General features: G+C 38.0%; 8 annotated features.

Moving 5' to 3' along the window:
• Window positions 1-6092: part of a mobile genetic element that runs on past the window's edge.
• Window positions 1-8566: part of a mobile genetic element that runs on past both edges of the window.
• Window positions 182-215: a tandem repeat.
• Window positions 495-528: a tandem repeat.
• Window positions 3556-3737: a mobile genetic element.
• Window positions 3556-3779: a mobile genetic element.
• Window positions 6066-6105: a tandem repeat.
• Window positions 6106-8566: part of a mobile genetic element that runs on past the window's edge.

Raw genomic sequence — 8566 nt, 5'->3', positions numbered from 1 at the left:
TCGACAGAGGGCCCTGCACACCGAAAAAACATCAGAATCTATCTTAACCCAGCAAGGATATACTATCCCGAGCTTCCTAGAGCCTCTAGGCGTCTGGTTGCTGCACGCTGCCTAGTTACCTAACCTAATCTGTTGTAAAAAATTTTAGATCTGTAGAGCACAGACTACCCCTACAACAATAATCCTATCTTATCTTATCTTCTAAGATCTTACCTAAAAGAACACAACAACTAACAAAACATCCTATCCCTACTAGATAGCAACAAGCCTTTGCTTAGCTTTCTGCTTTTAACCCCTTTTTTCTACTCCTAGAGTTCTACTAGTTAGGCCAGTAAGAATAGAATAAAGGTAAGATTAGTAAAGCTAAGACTGCCTTTTCCTTGTTTTTTAGCTCTGAAAAGCGGATAGAGACTAGATACCTCTTTCTGTGCAAAAACAAGCTCTCTTCTAGTTATTTCTTTGTTATTTCATTTTAAAAAGAGAAGGAAACCCCTACCTAGGACCAGGACCTAGGACCATGGAACTGGAACCACCACCTAATAGAGATTACTCTCCAAACACAGGGACAATGGAAATAAGCCCCCCTAGCTCCCTAACCCCTCTAGAAGAGATGTACTAGCCTACACTAATCCCTAGACCTCTATCTATACCCTTATTATTAACACTACACCTATAATCTACTCTAGGAATATACTAACCTAGTATATTTAACAGAACTACAACGTTACCTCTACCCTTTGCTCCCTCTAAATAACCAGCTAGTAGACCTGCTACTCCAACAGCACCTAGGCTTCCTCCTTTCTAATTTAACATAGCTACTAGGCCTATAAACTAAGCTTCTATTACTAAGATAGTAAAAGAAGCTCTATCTATTGCTAGGACAATAGTTATCTAGGCTTCCTCCCTAGCTACCTTAAACAAGGAACAATTAAACCTCTTAGACCTTCTGGAAGTCTTTTTAGACTACACAGAAAACAACAGGATAAACTAACAAGGCCTCTCTATCCTAGCGTCCTAAGTATCTAACCTTAAAACAGTGTCTAAATTAATTAAAACAAGAGCAAAACTCCTTTAAAAACATACCCTAGCTACTAAGACTTCTACTGTTTAACCTTCTACCTAGCCTACTTTATACGCATCTGCAGCTTTAGCTAACCTCCCTAAGAACACAGACTAGCAAACAGTTACAAAGAAGAAGTAACCTACTATTATTAAGAACTCTCTTAGTGCACACTAACTAGTTCTTACACTAGAGTAAGAACTACCCTCTTTTGCCCCCCTAGAGATGCGTAATGCTTTTAATAAGGCCTTTATAGATAAAGGAGTAAGCCTCCCTATAATTGCTTCTGCTAGCCTAAGTAGAAGGAACAATATTGTTCTTACTACAACGCCCTCCTTTACAGCAAAATACCTGCTTAAAAACTAAGTAATCTAGCAATTAGTTACTACCTACAAGGAAGCCCTCCTAATAGAACTATGGCATAAAGTAATCCTACACAATATCCCTACCTCTCTAGAAACAAACTAGGACCTAGAGGTGCTTAAGTTAGAAATAACTACCTTTAACAAAGGCCTAACAATAGTAAGAAACCTATTCTAGCTAACAAGCTACAAAAGAAGACAAAAGCAACAACTAGGATCTGTCTGTGTAGCGTTTATAATAGAAAAAGAAGTATAACAAGCTATATAGAATAGACTATACCTACTAGAAGCTAGTATAAGAGTAGAGAAGTTTATTACTACACCTCCTACTACATAATGTTAAAAATGTCAGCAATTTAGACATATAGAGAACAGATGCCTTAATAGCACTATATACAAAATATACGCAGATAAACACCCTACAACACTATATAAGTGTAATATATATAGCACTATAGGCAAAGCCTGTGTACACACTATCCCTAAGTGTATAAACTACAAATAAGCACATATAGTAGATAGTATTTAATATGCAGCCTATAAGGCTATAATAAACGCACAAATACATCTAGAATGCTAGACAACCTAAGGATTCTATAAGTAAATCTAAATAAGAGTGTATAAGCTACAGAGAGCGCCTTACAACTTACAGTAGAACTAGCTATAGACCTTGTCTTAGTACAAGAACTATAGCTTACTCCTACTTAATAACAACCTTTAGACTACTTAGACACACGCTCTGTAAACTACCCCTCCTTTATACAAATCCTACCTCTACTACAGGACTACAGCATAAGGCCACGCGTTCTTGCCTATATTCTACGTTCAACACTAGTACAAATCTCTCTAACTGCAGATTTAAACCCTAACCTAGATTTTCTAGCTATTACAGTCTAGCAGTCTAGGTTAAACTTTACAATCTACAATATATACAACTAAACAAACACATAAGGAACAACAACAGTAGAGAGAAAGCTTCTAAATAGCCGCACTCTGCCCAACTTAATCCTACTAGGGGACTTTAACACCTACCACCCTTAGTAGGACCCTACTATAACTACTACAACACTAAAAGCTAGTAGTTTTATTGCCTAGATAGAAGAGTAAAACCTAGAGCTACTAAATAACCCTAGTATAGGCACCTTCTACAGGCTAAACATAAGCAGGGAAAGTATTCTAGACCTTACCTTTGCTACACACAGGCTTATAAACTAGATAGAAGACTAGCAAACCCTTACAGGTATAGGCTTAGACCACCTAGGCATCCTATTTATAATTACATTACCTAGAACATAACTTCTAAACAACTCTACTCCTTAGTTTAACACTAAGAAGGCAGACTAGGACCTATTTTAAAAGGAGCTAGCAAAGGAAGTAGCAAAAAGCCCTGCTCTAAATACTATTAGCCCTAGACACTCTACAAGCACCTCCCTACTTCTTATCTAAGGAGAGGACAGAGAACTAGAGAAGCAGCTAGAAGCAATAGGGAAGGAGCTTACTACAGCAATAACAAACGCAGCTAAAACTGCAATCCTACAAAGCTCTACTAGTGCGAGAAATAAGCCTTAGTAGAACCTAGACCTGAAATTACTTAGGACAAATATGCTTAGCAAACAAAGCCTCCTATAGAGAGAACTAGCAACTAGCCCTACAACCACATACATATAGAAAAGCGACTACCTAATTACTAGAAACAGATACCTACAAACAGTAAAAGCAGCAAAATACAACTACTAGAATTAATTCCTAGAAAAAGAGGACACTAAATTAATCTTTAAGGTAATGTCTTATACTAGGTCTGTAGGTAACTAAAATATACCTGCTATACAAGGCCCTAGGGGAATGGAGAACTCCTTTTAAGGCAAGTGCTCAGCACTAAGAGACACTCTCTTCCTTAGCCTACCTTCCTCTCAGCCTATAGAGTGGAGAATCTACTAAAAAGGTAGCTAGGAATAGCCACCCCTTACTAAAGAAGAGCTGGAACACGCCTGCTCCTCACAAATCTAAAGTAGCTCCCTAGGACTAGATGTAATCAACTAGGAGATTATTACTGCAGTATATAAAGCAGAAACAGACATATTCTTCTTCATGTTCTCTACCCTATTTAATAATAGGTACTACCCTTAAATCTAGAAAAGAGCAACAGGAATTATCCTAAAAAAGCTAAACAAACTAGACTACGCAGACCCTAAAGCCTATAGGGTAATTGCTCTCCTAAGCTACCTAGGCAAAGTTGCAGAAAGACTAGTAGCTAAACAACTTAGCATACTAGCAGAAACAACTACCCTACTACACCCTTTACAACTAGGAGGAAGAGTACAAAAATTAGCTATAGACGCTTCTTTACTGCTACTAAACTAAGTGTAAGAATAAAGGAAACTAAAGCGTATAACAACTACAGTATTCCTAGACATTAAAGGAGCCTTTAACTACGTCTTACTAGGCTAACTACTTACTATCCTACAACAACAAAAGCTACTGTGCAGCCTAATAGCCTAGATCTAATCATTCCTCTCTAGACGCTAACTATAACTGTCCTTTAATAGAGAAACAGAAGAATTTAGCAATATAAACGCTAGAGTCTTACAAGGAAGCCCTGTCTTACCTATTCTGTTCCTGATATATATTAGACCTCTATTCTAGTTAATTACAAACTACTTGCTATCCTACCTAGACAACCTAGCTATTACAGTATTATCTACTAGCCTAAAGAAAAACATCTACCTACTAGAAAGAGATATAGCCAGCCTATTTGCAAAAGGATCTAGCTGTGCAATGTAGTTTAATGCACTAAAAACTAGACTTATCTACTTTACTACAAGCTAAAAAGCAGAAAACTACACCCTTACTCTGCCAGACACGTCTACAATAACTCTAAAAAAGACTGTTAAATAGCTAGGAATCTACTTTAACAACAGGCTCTCCTTTAAGGAGCATACTGCTACAAGGATTAGCTAAGCAAGAAATACCTTCTACAGAATATATAGACTAGCAAACAGCAACAAAGGCCTTACACCTACTGCCCTCTAATTAATATACCTAGCCTGTGTTACTAGCATAGCAGACTATAGATGCTAGGTCTTCTAGAAGCAATAAGCTAGAATAGCAAAACAACTACAAGGACTACAGAACCTAGCACTTAGGAAAATCTTAGGCACCTTCTAAACCTTACCTATAATTCCCTAAGAGGTAGAGGCAGCACTAGACCCTCCTATAATAAGGCTAAACACTGCAATAAGAAAGTACGCCTTTAAAGCTAGGAAGCTCCTAAAGAACCACCCTATCTACACTGCTACAACATAGCTAAAATCCACCCTATAAAACACAGACCTAGACTCTAGCACAGAGTAAGAAGAGGTTAACTGTACTAGGCTAAGAATAGGACCTCCTACACAGCTTATGCAAATTACACAGTCTATAGAAAAGGCTATGCATAGTATAAGAGAAGAGAAACTAAAAGTCTTCTACTTCTGCCCCTAGAATAAGGCTATTGCATACCAAACTGAAATCTTAAAACTACTAAAAGAAGAAGAAGTAAAAGCACACAAAACACAGATACTATAAAAAGTAGGAAGTAATATACAAGCTATCTACACAGACGCTTCTTCTGTAGAGGGAGGCCTAGAGATAGGAGTAGGAATTACAGTCCTAGACTACAACCAAGAGCCTAAGGAAATCTACACTACAAACTATAATATTAGCAAAGGCTAAATTGTATACAACAGAGAACTAGAAGGAATAATAAGAGGCTTTAAAATTGTAGCTACTATAGCTACTATAGGATAGGACGTTTAAGTCTTTACAGACAACCAGGTAGCTATCCTAAGACTAAAAACTCCTTTAACTAAGCCTAGACAGGCTTAGCAAATACGCTGTATAAAGGCAGCTAAAACTATTAAAGATAAAGGAGCCACAATAAGCCTTAAATAGACCCCTAGCTACTAAGACATTACAGGAAACAAGAAAGCAGACCTTCTAGCAAAAGAAGCAATAAAAAAGAGGCCTACCTCTAACGCTATAAGCATTACTATAACTAGAATTTAAGTAAAGGCTATTACAAAAGACAAATAGGATTACAAACTAGTTACCTACACAGCTAAAGTAATCCTAAGGAAAGTAGACACCTATACAGCAAAATACTAGCTAGAACTAACAAACAGGATAAATCTACCTAAAAATACTAAATAAGAGGTAGCAAGTGCCTACTAGTAACTAAAACTAGGACATAGATATAATAAAGCATACCTCTATAATATATAGAAGGTAGATAGCAATTGATGTATCTGCGGCTACACACAAATAACACAACACCTTCTACTTAGCTGTAAGGAATATAAATAAGTAAGAAAAATAATGCAGGACAGCCTATAAGGACAACAACTCTTAATACAACTACTACTAGACACAACCTAGGGAATCCTAGCTACTCTAGCTTTTATTTCAGACACTAGAATAGGCACCCGTAAGTGGTACCTACAATAAACAACAGACACCTAAAAAATGCTGTTAACTCCCTAGAGCATAGGCTCTTACTACAGGACTTTGAACCCATATTTACTATCTCCTTTTACAATCACGCGCCTTAAATTACTAGAGTAGCTTAACTACTCTCGTCTTATATAGTCTTAGACTTACATAGGACGTTAAACTTATAAATCAAATCAAATCAAATTAAAATCAAATCGCCACCCTGCTGTTACTACTCTCCCTCCCCTGCAGAGTCGCCTACGCCCCTACGCTAGTGCTACTCTCCCTCCCTTATAAGGTCCCCTACGCTCCCTTACTGTTGCTGCTTTCTCTCCTCTATAGAGCCGCGCGCGCCTACCTACTATTACTACTTACCTTCCCCTATAGAGCTGCGCACGCCTAACTACAACTTTAAGGAAATATTACAGTTAACGCGTAGCAGCACTATTAAGGCAGATGTAGAGGGCAGTAATAATAACTACAAGGTTAACTGCCGCTGCTGCAACGTGTAGAACCAGGCCCTAGACGCAGCTACTACTACCTATTATTCCCTATTTATAGACAATAACATCTTTTTTAAGTCCTAAGGCTTACTACTAGTTGCCTGGTAGTATGTGTGTAAGGCGGCGGCGTGCTGTTACTATAAGGTCCCTAGGCTCTCCTGCGCTAGGCCTTATACCCTATACAGCACCTCCTAATAGGACCCTATAAGGGTTATTATAAATAACAAAAGTTTCTCCTTTCCTATATTTACTTCTTATGTGCTGTATATATTACTATAAAGGCCTTCTAGGCCTTTATATCCTGCAACGCTTCTAGTAGTTTCTATGTTAGCTTTGTATATCCCTTCTATTTAACTAGAACCTGTAACTTGTTCTACCTGTAAGCCCTCTTTTCTTTTAGGATAGCCTCTACCTCCTATTTAGCTAGGGTTAGGTTGTCCTCCTCTAGGACAACTAATAGGCCTAGTCTACTTTCCTGCAGGCGCTGTATTAGTAACAGGTTAGAAGCTGTACGTTCTAGTAGGTCTACATACACTATCTTGTAGAGGTTACCTAGCAAATCTAGGGTAACTATTAGAGGGGTAGGAACTGTAACTACTGTGTACTAGGCTTGTAACTAGTTAAGCTTCTAACTTAGCCTATTAGTTTTTACGTTGCAGAGGGAAAACTACACCCTATCTCCTATATAGTACTGCTCTGCAGGCCTACAGCTATAGTCTGTTACGTTCTAGGTGTGTTATTACACCTATACTATAGCTGCCTAGGTAAGCTCTATACCTTACTAGAAGTAGTCTAAGAAATAGACTGCCTGTCCCTGTAGTGTGTTCTAGCTAATAGTTAGTAGCACTGTTGTCTATAGGAGGTCTACATTATAACTATAGAGAAGTAGGTTAGAACTAACCCTAGTAACTAAAGAGTTTCAATTGTTAAGTGCTAGTTAGCAGGCTAGAAGATAGTTAGGCTAGTTATTCTGTTTAAAGTTAACTATAACCTATAGGACTGCCTACACCTCTTAGTTAGCACGCTCTGTCCCTCTGTCTATCTAGAGGTAATAGGCTGTAGAGAGCAGCTAGTCCACCCCTATAAGGCTACACAGCAGTGTCTAAAAATGTCCCAGCTAGTCTAAGCTGCGGTCTGTAATTATAGCGCTAGGAAAGCCCTAGAACTACTACTATATATTGCAGAAGACCTTAGCGTAATATTCTATATTATAGAAGTTATTGCCTTAAGCTGTACATACTTAGAAAGATAATCTATAATAACTAAGAGATAGCGCAGTGCATCCTTATTAGCCTAAGGGAGGTTAACTATAAAGTCTATTAAAAATCTAGGACTAAAAACAGTTCGTAATAGGCAATAGCTAGAGCAAGCCCTGCTGTTGGCGCTGCGATACATGCGTACTAAAACAGTAGTAGTTATAGATATAACACTAAACGTCCTATAACATCCCCTCCTAGTAGAAGTTACATCTAACAGTGTAGAATGTAGTGTTAGCACCTAGATAGCCTGTTAGGTTAGATTTGTATACCCTTTAGATTGTTATAGTTATAAGTAGCTTCTAACGTAGAACCTACGTAACCCTGCGCTACAGCAGTGTGCTATAAGCACTAAGCGTGCAGTCTGCAATTTACTAAGTAGTCTTAGCCTTAGGAGGGAACTAGTAGGCCCTATTATAGATAGTAGACAGGCGCACTATATGCTCTACGTCCTGCTAAACACCTTTATCCTATAGTAATTGCATATATACGTTAATAAAAAGTAGAGGTATACTAGAGCCTAGTATACTAACTACTAATACTAAAACTAGGGTTATTATACTATAGACCCCCCCTAACCTCCTATTATAGTCCTGTTTCTAGCAGTTTAGCATATCTAGTTAGGCTGTAAGGCGCCCTAGGCAGAAGCAAAGGTAGAAACAGAACTATAACAGCTCCTCTGCCTAGTAGTGCTGCCTCTTACTTAGCCTGCGCGCTGTAGTAAAGTACTAAAGATTCTTGTAGTTAGTTAGGATAGTAAACAGCCTAGCAACAGACCCTAATTTAGCTGCCTAGACCCCTAGGCACTTTATAACAGCAGTTAACTCCTTGTTATAAATAGTGTAGTTCTATTATTCTATTATAAGTATAGCAGAGTAGTATGCTATAGGGCAAAGCACCTTCCTATACTATTAAGAA

The sequence above is a fragment of the Ascochyta rabiei genome, chromosome 1 (genome assembly GCF_004011695.2).
Source record: "Ascochyta rabiei chromosome 1, complete sequence".
In the NCBI taxonomy this organism is placed as follows: domain Eukaryota; kingdom Fungi; phylum Ascomycota; class Dothideomycetes; order Pleosporales; family Didymellaceae; genus Ascochyta; species Ascochyta rabiei.
The sequence above is the reverse complement of the archived record's forward strand: the minus strand, read 5'-3'. Positions and strand labels throughout refer to the sequence as shown.